This window comes from Equus asinus, chromosome 12 (assembly GCF_041296235.1).
Source record: "Equus asinus isolate D_3611 breed Donkey chromosome 12, EquAss-T2T_v2, whole genome shotgun sequence".
Lineage (NCBI taxonomy): Eukaryota > Metazoa > Chordata > Mammalia > Perissodactyla > Equidae > Equus > Equus asinus.
This window is the reverse complement of record NC_091801.1, coordinates 3176129-3188246: the sequence shown is the minus strand read 5'-3', so window position 1 is coordinate 3188246 and position 12118 is coordinate 3176129. Positions and strand designations below refer to the sequence as shown.

General features: G+C 40.3%; 1 protein-coding gene across 2 annotated transcripts in view; it reads right to left on the bottom strand.

Annotated features, from left to right (window-relative positions):
• CA1 (carbonic anhydrase 1) overlaps positions 1-11859 on the bottom strand; it is a 38366-nt gene extending 26507 nt beyond the window's left edge. Inside the window, exon 1 of one of the 2 annotated variants that reach the window (XM_014839132.3) lies at positions 11655-11859. The gene's annotated coding sequence lies outside the window, so the exon portion shown is untranslated. The remainder of the gene's footprint in view (positions 1-11654) is intronic. The other variant, XM_070480971.1, reaches the window with a different exon arrangement.
• Between the last annotated feature and the right edge of the window lie 259 nt (positions 11860-12118).

The window sequence follows — 12118 nt, the reverse complement described above, 5'->3', positions numbered from 1 at the left end:
CTCACCTGTTGGTATAAGATCACATCCTCCCTGGCGTCGCTGCCTGAGGCTCTGTCCCCTCCAATCCATCAAGTCCTACTGCGGGAATGACAGCCCTGAAGCCCACTCTCAATCAGCTCCCTCCTGGTCCATTAACTTTCTACAGCTTCCCGCTGCTTTGCGGAAAATACAAATACCCCTGCCTGGGATTCACAGCCTCAAATCTGCTTTTCCAGTCCTGAGTATGTTTCTTGTTCCCTTTATATTGTTTTATGTTTCAGTGAAACAGGTCTATACGTGATCCCCAAATTTACTCTGTGTCTCTCTCTCTCTCCCACTTCAGGCTTTGCCGTGTGTGTTGCTCTTTCCTGTGAAACGCCCTGCTTCCCATCCCACATGCTCATATCCATTTGTGAAAAGCAAACTTATTATTCAAAGTGCATCTCAGATGATAAGTATTTCCTTAATGAGGTCATTCTTGAAATTCATCCTCTCCCAAGTTGGAGAGATCTCTACATTGCCGTGAAATTTGTTTTGTATGTTTCTTAGAACACTCCTCATATTCAAACCTTGGTTATATTTATGTGTATACTTGTCTCTCCACTAATTGATAAGATCCTGGGAATCTTTCTCTATCCTTAGCAGATACTCAATAACTATCTATTAAACGTTGGGATGGATAAACAAGTGAATTGAGTTTGTTAATTTATTTCTGTGGGCATTTGTGACGCTATGAACAAGGAATGTGAGCCCACCAGAATAAGATCCACCTGGAACTAGGATAACAGAATTTTCAGTCAAGTAAGACTGTTGTAATACATGCTAAGCCATGAAACATCGCATCTCTGGAAAGCGTGCCAGAGTATTAGGACACCATTTTCAGGAAAGAGATGCTGTCTTTTTACCTAAGACTTGGGCTAATCTTAGTACTAGAAACCTGAAACCTCCTAACTGGAGGATAAATAAGTTTCAAGTTTTAATAGATCATAAACTGTGACCGAGCTGAGAGTATCGAATTAGCTCTAGCATTAGCCACTCTGCAGTGCCAGCCGAGGGGCATGCGGAGCCAGAGCGGCTGGAGAAGGCTGAGGTGGGGGTGGTGCTCAACTTCTGGCCATAGTACTTGTAGCAACAGCTGCCTCTTGGCTCTGAAGGCAGCCCTCTGGCCTCCTGCTGAGGCCAGGAGACGGAGGAGAAAAGCTCCCACAGCTAAGCCATCCAAGATGAGGTGGGGAGGGGCATGGACCGACGGGGTAGGGGCTTAAGAAGAGGACTCTGGCCTCGGAGGGCAGCTGAGCTGTGTGAAGCAGGAGGGTTAGCTAGATCGCCACCAGCCTACAAAGGGTGAGGATGCCCAAACTGAGTCAGAATGACTGCTGGGGAGACTATGTTACATGAGTTATGAGAAAGAATAGCTTCTATGTTCCAGAAACACAGGATTATCTGGGGAGTAAACTTACAGGCGCCTCATTTCAGAGCAACATGAAAAAATCACAGGCACATAAATCTAGAAGGAGACAGCTTCAGCTCCTCCATAATGGATGATGAAAGGGGAGATGAAATGATTCTGAAACTTTGCCTGACCGGATAAACCCCTATGACTTAAGAAAGTGAACGCTGCTTGGCTGCCCGCAGCCTCCCTAATATTATTAAGGTAGAAGGAATTTCTCACGTTACAGGCCGGGGAAACCAAATATGGTCTTCGTGCCGTGGTGTTCTGCACCCATCTGAGCACAGGGCCTTTACTGTAAGGTCAGCAAGCAGAAGACTTGATAAATCGCTTAGTAGACTTTGCTTGTGTTTTACTCTAAATAAACTTATAAAGAGTTGATCCACTTTTAATATTTAAAAAATATTCTCCTTTTTGCCTTCAGTATAGACTGGACTTGTTAATTTTCTTTTAAGGTCATGGAGAACAACTGTGGCCGTAATGTCTGAGTACACAGGTGAAGAGAACACAAGAAATTGGGAAAGATGACAATCTACTTGCACACCCGTGACCCCTCTGCCGGCCAATGCCCTGCTGGCAAGATTCAACCAGTGGAAAAACCAAGGCCTGGGGACCTCCAAAATACGAAGTCTTAAGAACACACGGGTGTGGGCATCAGTGTTTACAGAACCAGGCAGAAGGCAGTGGCTCCCAGGCAGTGGCTTGATGTTCTAGCCTGGGGTGAGGAACTCAGAACCCTTGGTTCCATGAGTGGGTACAACCACATAAGCCCAGAAGATCCCCCTTGGTCTTTGGAGAAAATTCGCCTGTGCTAGTTTCCAGTGTGCAGCCTGCTTCTTGCCCGTCAGCTCTAGCAGCTGTGGGGAAGAGCTGCAGTTTTGAGCAGAACTTGTTAACCCACACAGTTGAGGAGGGGAGCGGCCCATCGTGCCCTTTCTCATCTGGAACATAAAGAGGTCACCTTTTCAGACTCTTTGCTCACCAATGGCCAATAGTGTGTGAAAAGATGCTCTATATGACCATTGTGTAGGAAAATGAGAATGAAAACAATAAGAAACCATAGCGATGGGGCCAAAATTCAGTATTGATAATACTCCTTATGGGAACCTAAAGTCCTACAATGATTAGGTTTATAGTACTTATTTGAATGACGAATAGACATAGAGTTGGACCGCAAAGTATCATTTTTAAACCTCCACACTACTGAACAATTAGCAAGAGCAATTTGAAATATATGTGTAAGGACGCTAATTGATTAAGAGTTTGTACGAGCCTGCATTTCAAAATAACTTAAAGGGGGTGGGCGAAATAATGATACTAGGTAACTGTGTTTGTGGTATTTTAAGTGTAAAAAGTGAATTTCAGAGCAACAGAAGAATACGATCCTGATTTTGTACATAAAATCTTTTTCTGTTTATTCACGCTTATGCATTCAGCAAAGAGTGAGTGGAAAGAGAAACACTAACTGGGCAGCGTTTGTCGCCTTGAAGGGACTGTGATTAGAAGGGTGGAGAGATGAGAGACTTAACTTTTACTTGATTTACATCTGTGTTGTTTGAAGGTTACAATGAACATACATTATTTTTGTGATAAAATTATTTAAGGATGTTTTCTTAAAAATCTCATATTTAAAAACTCATAAGAAGAACAAGACCGATTTCTGCAGATGCTGTGTGTCCATAGACACATCACATCAGTACAGCTGTGTGTTTTCTTTGGAATACTATTTATCACCTTATAAAACGGGAAATCTCCTAACCAGATGAACACATGAAGTTATTTTACTTCATCAATCTGCTTGACGATTATACTCCTATGTGGGAAAAAATATTCTTGTTTGAAAAAACCCTAAGGAAAAAAAAATCCTTCTCAACCCCATGGCATAAGAGGTGAAAATATTCATATCAAGTGATTGGAAAAACAAGAGGCCATAAGCTCTGAAGAACAAGATCTTTGCTTCATGGTTCCTTTAAGCCAGTGGCTCTCAAATCGTAGCGTGCAGCAGAATCACTCAGAGAGTTGACTAAAACATGAATTACCTCAACTTCAGAGTTTCTGCTTCAGTAGGTCTAGGCTGAAAGCCGAGGATTTGCATTTCTGAGAAGTCCCCAAGTGCTTTAAAAACATTCCTTATATATTCTTTGTCAGAAATGGCTGAGATTTCCAGAAGCAAGAATAGAAATAAAGGCAAGATATACGCAAACAGTATATGATAATGGGGTGGGGAATAGGTATTACGTAGTTTAAGGAAAAGCAAGACTACCAGTAAGCTGTCTGTTACACTACATATGCTGTGATACTATTTTGTATGTTACATAAAACAAACATATTGAACAAATCAAAAGGATGTAAGCATAATAGAAATTATTTATATGTTATCGAGACATTTGTTTTCTCTTCATTGCTTATAAGAGAATATTAACCGTACTGTTTTCCACCTAGTTACTCACATTAAAAAAAAAAACAGAGAGTGTTAGAAGAAAAGAGAGGGCAGAATATTTGTGAACTTTGTTTGTAATTAAAAAAAAAAATCCCATCTGTCTTCAGTTGCAGTACATAATTGCTTTAAGTATATAGAAGTATTTTTTTTCCCATTTTCTTTGTATAGAACAAACACAAAGACCTTTTTGATGACTGTGTTTCATTGTAATTGAGGCAGTTGAAATGAACAGTTTGCTCTTTTGGGTTTCCCTATAATTTTTTCAAGACTGACCTTTCATCTTTCTTAAAATTGAACTGTTTTGGAAAAAGAGAAACATGTTAAAAATAAACTCCAGATAAATACAACTTTCTAATATTTTGAGGAGCAGAACCCCATTCCTAAGGTGGTCCAAGAATGAGGCATTGAAGGCAAGAGGCTCCAGGCTTGTGTCCATCGTGTCAATCTTACCACATTCCCAACGAGGTCCTCCCTCCCGGAAACTAACTCAGACTTTCTCCTTGGACCAGTACCAAGCCTCTGGATAGAGCTTCAAGGGGAGGGTTTTTGGGTCATGGATTTTCTCCAGGGAGGCTCTGAAAATGCTTCCCTTGCAGTTTGAGTTTGAAGGCTGCAGCTCAGTGGCAGACGAGGACACCGAAGAACATGTTCCAGCAAGGAGCCACTGCTCTTCTCCTCTCAGAGCCTTGTATTCTGATCTCTGGGCTCCTCCCTCCAAGGTTCTCTCTCATTCCAATTAAATTGTACATCATAGTTGCATGGCCATCTCAGACAGTGCTTTGAAAAAACATGTTAGCTTTGTGAAAGCTCTCGCTCACTTTGGGGAAACCAGAGGTCAAGGCTGCAGTTGGTCGACAGATCTGTGGAATGACTTTGCCCTCCTGCCTCCTTGTTTATGGCCATTTCATCCTGGTATTCTCTCTTTTCCGAGTTCACGGGCCCCTGCTGTTTCCTCTTGGCTACCCCACCTCAGAGACCACCTGGGGTTGCTCTTAGGATACATCTCTCCAGCTTCCAGTCCCGAATCCAGATATTCCTAACCTCGGCTGGTGAACCATCTTGAAACAAATTTACATCAGTGTGTTAACGGCAGAAACGGTTTAATACGTTAACCTCTTCCAGGCGTGTCTGTTTTTCATATGGTGGTTTTAAACTCAAAAGGCATAGGTAAAGGAATACATTCCAACAATGGAATGTCATGGGCTACAACAGGCCAGCAAAGGAGAGACTTTTGCCCAGAGTAGCTTCCCAGGGTCCTCAAATAGTAGGTACTCCAACTTGAGATGCTGCAAGAGTTCTAGTTAATTGAAAACAAGTGAACAATGTTCTTTTTAAAAAGGATGCTCTGTCTCTAGCAGAAGGGCACCCCGGCCCTGTGACAGACTGATCCCAATGTCCTCCGTTCATCTCCCACCCCTGTTGCTCTTGTGAGTATATTTTTTGTTGACTGGAAGTTATCTTTCCTTACTGTCAAGAAATTGATATAGTCTTAAACCTGTCCATAGAGAGCGAGGTTACAGTTCAAGAAGTAGCCTACTTTGTGTGAACAACCAAGTTAAGGTCTCTGCGTTTTGGTTGCATGGAGGTCCAGGTGTCCATTTCCTTGGAAATAAAATGTCACTGACTCTTTGGGATGAGTCTGGGAAGTGAAAGGGAAGGGAGCTGAGCCCAGTGCCTGTGGAGCTGAATCACCTCCTTAAGGGCTATATGGTATAGAAAAGGGGTAAAGACTATTCTAGAGAACCAGGGGTGGTTGTATGTAAACTCTGCAATTTACAAGCCCATCAGGCTTTATGCTTCTTGTGTTTCCTGTTTATTTATATTGTTTTTCCTTCTGTTTGAAAGGCCCCGCCTAGCTCAGCTCTGCAAGGGGACTCAACGGAAGTGGGCTTTGTTCAAACTCCGTTCAGATTTCTCAGGATGAGAATCACAGTGATGGTGGGTAGAACAGAAGAGTGGGAATCAGAGGAAACCCACTCAAAGGACTTTGGACTTAGAAATTTTCTTTTTAGAACCAAAACCTTAGAAGTGCTTAAAAAATTTTTTTTCTATTTTATTTTAATTTTTTAAATAAGGGAAATGAGATCCTTATGGTCACCTTGGATGATTTTGATGTAGTTGGGGAGTGAAACATCCTACCTCATTTCTGTAAGCATGGAACTCAGTAAACATTTGTCCACCTGACTTGGCTTGCTTATGAAAGTAAGATGCTTTTTATTTATACACACTAAATGGAAAGTAACTTCAAATTTCTAAAAATGATAAGCACTGTCTCTACAATATACATATGTACAGATACACAATTTTTTATTTATGTCTCGAGTTTTCTTCCTTTTCTTGGTCAATATTTATTTATTGTCTTTTTTCAGGAATTATTTTATCCCTCCTGTATAAAGATGCACAATATCAAATTTCATTTTGTTAGATCAAGACAGAAAAATAGGTTAAGGGATAAATGACATATACAAATAAAAGACTTTGTTGTGCTTAAATGGATCTTAGAGGTGTTAAATTTATGTTTTCACACTATTGTGAATACTTTGGGAATTTTTAAATTGTTCACATAATTCTGTCATCTTTGGTTGTCTGCCTATAACATGTAAGATCTCAACCGAGTGTGACCCCCTAATGACTCTCTGAATAGCCTCCAGCTATGATGCCTTTACCACCATCTTTAGGATTGGTCCACGGGCTCTGGATCACCCCTGTGTGCAGGGAGAGGGACTTTAAATAAGGGAGATTAAATAATCCTGCCAGTTCCAATGACATTTAGAGCTGATTCTGTGGCTTAGTCCTGATAATTGGGGTTCTATCTTACCTAAGACCTGAACCTATATCACAATTTACGTAAGGATCACTATTTTTTCCCCCTAAACTTAACCCTCTGGCTTGATAATTAGTCTGGTGCCCCAGGCCTTCTAGGTCGCTCTTAATTTTCTTTTGATCACGCACTCCTTTGAGGTTCTCACAAAAGATATCTGTTTTCCTTGAAAGTGCGTATATTCTCAGAGCCACACACACAAAACAATTTCAGATACAGTTGCAGGGTTTTTACGAACCCCGAGGTCCACCTAGGAATGGGATCCTGGCATGTTTCACGCTTTAACATCACATGCAGTATGCCTAAGCAGAAATCAGCCAGCTGAGGCAGCGCCCCAAAACACGTGCCATGGATCCCGCCTTGCCGTATGGGGCACTGGAATCTTGTCAGCAAGAGCCAGGCAGAGTCCACCCAGTAAAAATATTTGTCTAAAGCGATACCCAGAGAGTTTCCTTGATTTAGAACTTTATAAGAGTAAAATCATTTGCTGAGCAGGAGTGAGCCTTCGAGAAAAAGAACAATAAAGATTTTTATTATATTGATAAGAAGTTGATTGCACACTGTGAATTCCAGAGCTGCAAGGTTCTGACAGGGACTTTTGGTTCTTCCGCACTAAGCAACGTTTAAACTCCTGTGTTTACAGTGGCTCAAAGAAATGTGGCCTGTGTTCTTCAGATTATTTTAAGCTCAACTGGCAAACGTTTATTAAACACCACCTGTGTATCAAACCCCACGACAGGTTTTGTAGATAAAACTATGAGTGAGGAGCTCAAAATATAGTACAGGAGAAAGATGTGCAACTAAATAGTAATAAAAGGTACCGCTACTTTCTACACGTAGACACCAGGTCAAGGGTTTCACATGTGATTTCACCAAATCTTCAAAACCATGCTAGATGCAGGCTTATTATCCTCACTTCACAAATGAGGAAACAGAAAGCACAGAGAAATTGAGTAAATTGGCCTTGTACCATGGTGGAGCTGAAAGCCTGGGGGAGACTCAAGTTTTGGGGGCCCTCTTTAAAAAAAATATACTTCAAACCCATTAAATGACTATTAGAAAAAATAAAGCAAAACAAAAACAGAATATAACAAGTGTTGGGAAGGATGTGGAGAAATTGGAACCCTTGCTCGTTGCTTGTGGGAATGTAAGATGGTGTGGCCTATGTGGAACATGGTATGGTGGTTCCTCAAAAAATTAAATGTAGAACTACCATATGGTCCAGCAATTCCACATCTGAGAATATACCTAAAAGAATTGAAAGCAAGGACGTGAATAGATGTTTGCATACCCGTGTTTGTAGAAGCATTCTTCACAGTAGCCAAAGGGAAGAAACGACCCAAGTGTCCATTGACAGATGAATGGATAAACAAAATGTGGTATATACACACAACAGAAGACTATTCATCTTAAAAAGAAATGAGACCTGCTCTAACATGGATGACCCTTGAAGACTATGCTAAGTGAAATAAGCCAGACATGAAAGGACACAAGGATAAAACAAATATGATTCCATTTATATGAGGCGCCCAGAATAGTCAAATTCATACAGATAGAAAGCACAATAGCGGTTACCAGGGCCTGAGGGAGGGGGCGTTGGGGAGTTAGTGTTTAATGGGTACGGAGTTTCAGTTTGGGAAGGTGAGAAATGTCTGGGGATGGACACAGTGGTGGTGGTTACACAACAATGTGAATGTACTTAACGCCTCAGAACTGTTCACCCAAAATGGTTAAAATGGTAAATTTAATTTTACCATGAAAAAGAATACAAAATTAATGATAAAAATTAGTCGTGAAGGTAAATATCTATTTAGGACAAACAAAGAAATCATAACAAATTAAACCTTTAAAAAGGTTGACAATTATCAAAAACATCACAAAATCTGGAAAAAGATACAATATTTTATTTTAATGAACTGCCTGATACAATTCTATAACTTTCCCTAAATTTTAGTTTCATAATCTTTGATTTCCTTTTTCTCTGACGCAAAGTTTATATCATATTCTATGGAGAGAAGACAAAGATAATTCAGTCTTATGGTGTGGTTGATTAAAATTTGTGTTTTTGTTATATTGGGATGCATAAAACCTCACACACATTTAAAGTACTGCTTCAGGTTTTTGCCTTAAAAGCACAGGATTCTCATAAATTTAATTTTGTAATATTTCCATCAGAAACATTAAAATTACGATATGGTTTTCGTTGCATATAAGGCATTATTAAATATATTCCTGAGAGGAGAGAATTTGCATCTTGACTAGGATGAGAACCAAATTCTCTGCCTATAATTTTATATATTTGATGATTAAAATTTTTTCAACAAATTTTCCCTGTCTCTGCACATTTGACCGTTTCTCTCCAACAGCCTACAAATTCCTGAAGCTCAGCGTCATTAGGACTCTTTCGCATTTTGGTAAGATTTTGCTCCCAGGATATTTGCTTTGGCGTAGCGAGGGCTACCCAGAATGTCTGGCAATAAATTATCAATATACAGAAATAAGTGTGAACCACATAAATATATCCCATTAAACCCAAACTAAAATTCAGCTTCCTCTTATCTGGGTCTCAGAACGCCTGCAGCCTCTCTAACACCATCTGACGCAGGAACCGTGATGGCGGGAAGTCTGAGTAAAATGACAATGGGCTTGATGAATTGTGGTTAAATACTTTTTGCAGACTTTATATAAACATATGACTACATGGACGCATTTCTAAGGCCCTCTGGGACCTTGGAAGTGGGTGGGACAAGTAGAGGGTCCTGAAGCTTGAGCATCATCATTTTCACATTAACGCCACCTCTGCCTAAGTCTGTCTGACTGACATTTTTGCTTCTCAACACTATATTGTTGCAACTCAGACAATTATAAAGCACTGAGGTAAAGACAAGGAGAGAAACCCAACTAGATTTTAAAGACACTCCAACGAAGGACAACTGAAATAGCCTGGGCGAAGGAAGGCTTCAGAGTGAAGAATTCCCCCGGCTCATGCTGGCCTGTACTAGGAAAGCATCGTCTTGTTTCAAGCCTTTTACTTCCACTTTCAGAAAATTAACAGTGCCAGCTCTTCCCCACTGAGCATATCTAATTCCACATCCTGCCCAATGATGCCGAAAAAGAAGATGTCTTCTCTTTTTTTTTTTTGAAAAAGAATAACGAGTAGAACACGTTTACAACAAATGGAAAGATTAAAACAAATGTTGGCACAACAGAACCAAAGAATAAAACAGGTAAAAACTTTCCAGAAGAAGAACTACATGCTCTAAATGAATTTATGTCTCTTCAAGAGGACTAAGACCCGCGATATTGAGGGAGTGTTCAGATAAGATGGATGAACTGCAGCCAGGAATGCTGTGGTCCAGTGGAGACATGCAGAATGATTGTATCCTGGCACATGCTAGCCCAAATTTCAAAAATAGAACGGTGGATGTAGGTCAGCTATAGATCATGAGCTTGATGCAAATCTGGGTATGTTCTAAAATAAGTATCAAATAGTTGGGGTTATTAACCATGTAGGGAATCGTCAATAAAGTGACCATAGGATTGTCAATAATGAACCAGATATGTCAACTATAAAGAGCATGCTGACCGCAATTATGCAATGAAGAGACGAGCTAAATTTAGTCAAGCGATGAAGAATGTTAGCCTGTAGTGGGAATATCAACTACCAAATCAGACAATTAAAAGTTGTAAAAGAGATCCACTTTGAAATTGGGCGAAGATACACATAATGTACCAGGTTGCATGAAATGGCGTGAGCTGAAAAAGTTCTGTTGCCTCAAGGAGACACCCCACATGTTGACCTTTGGCTCACGTGGAGTCACCCCCTCCATGTGTAGGACCGAACTAGGTCCCTGTTCCTCTCTCAAATTCTTGAATTGACTCTTCAGCTTTGATCCTGATCCTCTGATACAGTATCCTCAGCCCAGGGAGATCTTAAGTCTCTTCTCTTTATTTTAGCAAGTGACTTTGCAATACTAGGAGAAGAGAGAAGTAACTATAGGACTGTTGAAGTTAATCAAACCCACAGTATTAACACATTTGTATTGAATTTAGGAGTTAATTACTTAATCATTAGAATAATCTATAAAATATTATTTTTAAGATGCTTGAAACACAATAGAACCTGACATTTTATAAAATTAGATATATGAACCATTTAATTTTAAAGGTATGAGAGAATTTTCTTAAGTTTGCACTCAGCTTCTGAATGTTTAAGAGAATGTATTTTATTAATGCATACATTTGATTGATTACTTTTACCGGAGTTGCTTTAATTATTAGAAAAGCTCCCGTGGTCTTTTTTTAAAGGAACTTTTTTTTTTAAAGATTGGCACCTGAGCTAACATCTGTTGCCAATCTTTTTTTTTTCCTTCTCCCCAAAGACCCCCAGTACATAGTTGCATATTCTAGTTGTAGGTCCTTCTGGTTGTGCCGTGTGGGACAATGCCTCAGCATGGCCTGATGAGCAGGCTATGTCTGCGCCCAGGATCCAAACGGGGGGAACCTGGGCTGCAGAAGCGGAGCGCGTGAACTTAACCACTCGGCTACGGGGCCAGCCCCAACAGCCCCCTTCTTTTTAACTTGACAAGTGTGTAAAAGATTAACAGGTCAGGCATTTGAAACGTCTGAGAGATTCAGATAGACTAAATTTATAACTGATATAGTTTAAAATATTTAAAGGAACTTAACTAATCAAGTCTATCGATTCCACTAATTGTTTAGGGGAATTAACATTGAATTGAATATTCGTAAAGTAATAAGTGTAAATAATAATTTCTATTTTTTACCTAATTTTTCAGATTTACAAAGATTTGTTTGTTAAATATAAAAAACTTTGGGAAAACTAGTTTTTAAGCTTTGCAGCTTTAATACATTGAATAGTAATTAAGACCTAGGTAGAACTAGGTTTTATAAGATTCAAAGATCCCTTTCGTGGTGGAAAGGCAGAACTTTTTGCTACTTACCGCTCCAAATGCGAGAAGGCTGCCAGGCGGGGCCTGCAGGGGTTACACCTGAGCACAGGTAACAAGGAGCCGGAGCTGTGGGGGCAACCGAGGGACGGCAGGCAGGCTGGGCCTGGCTAGGTTTCCCCAGCTCCCCGTGGATTGGCTAATTTTAATAATTTTGGCGGGCCCTGGGGCATGGGGTTGCCCCTACTTGTCTGGTGCCTGGCCTGGTGGAGATTAGGATGGGTAAATAGCGGCCCCAGAGTGTGTGAGCCTGATTAAGAAAGTGGTTGAGGTGTGAACTTAATCAGCTCCTCAAGAAGGGGAACTGGCCAGCCTCTAGCCAGGGCCTCAAAACTAAGTCAAGACAGCATGGTAAATTTAAACAAATTTAAATTATATATATATATAGTTTTTTTAGTCAAGACATTATATATATATATTTATAAAAATATAAATAGGGGCTGGCCCCGTGGCCGAGT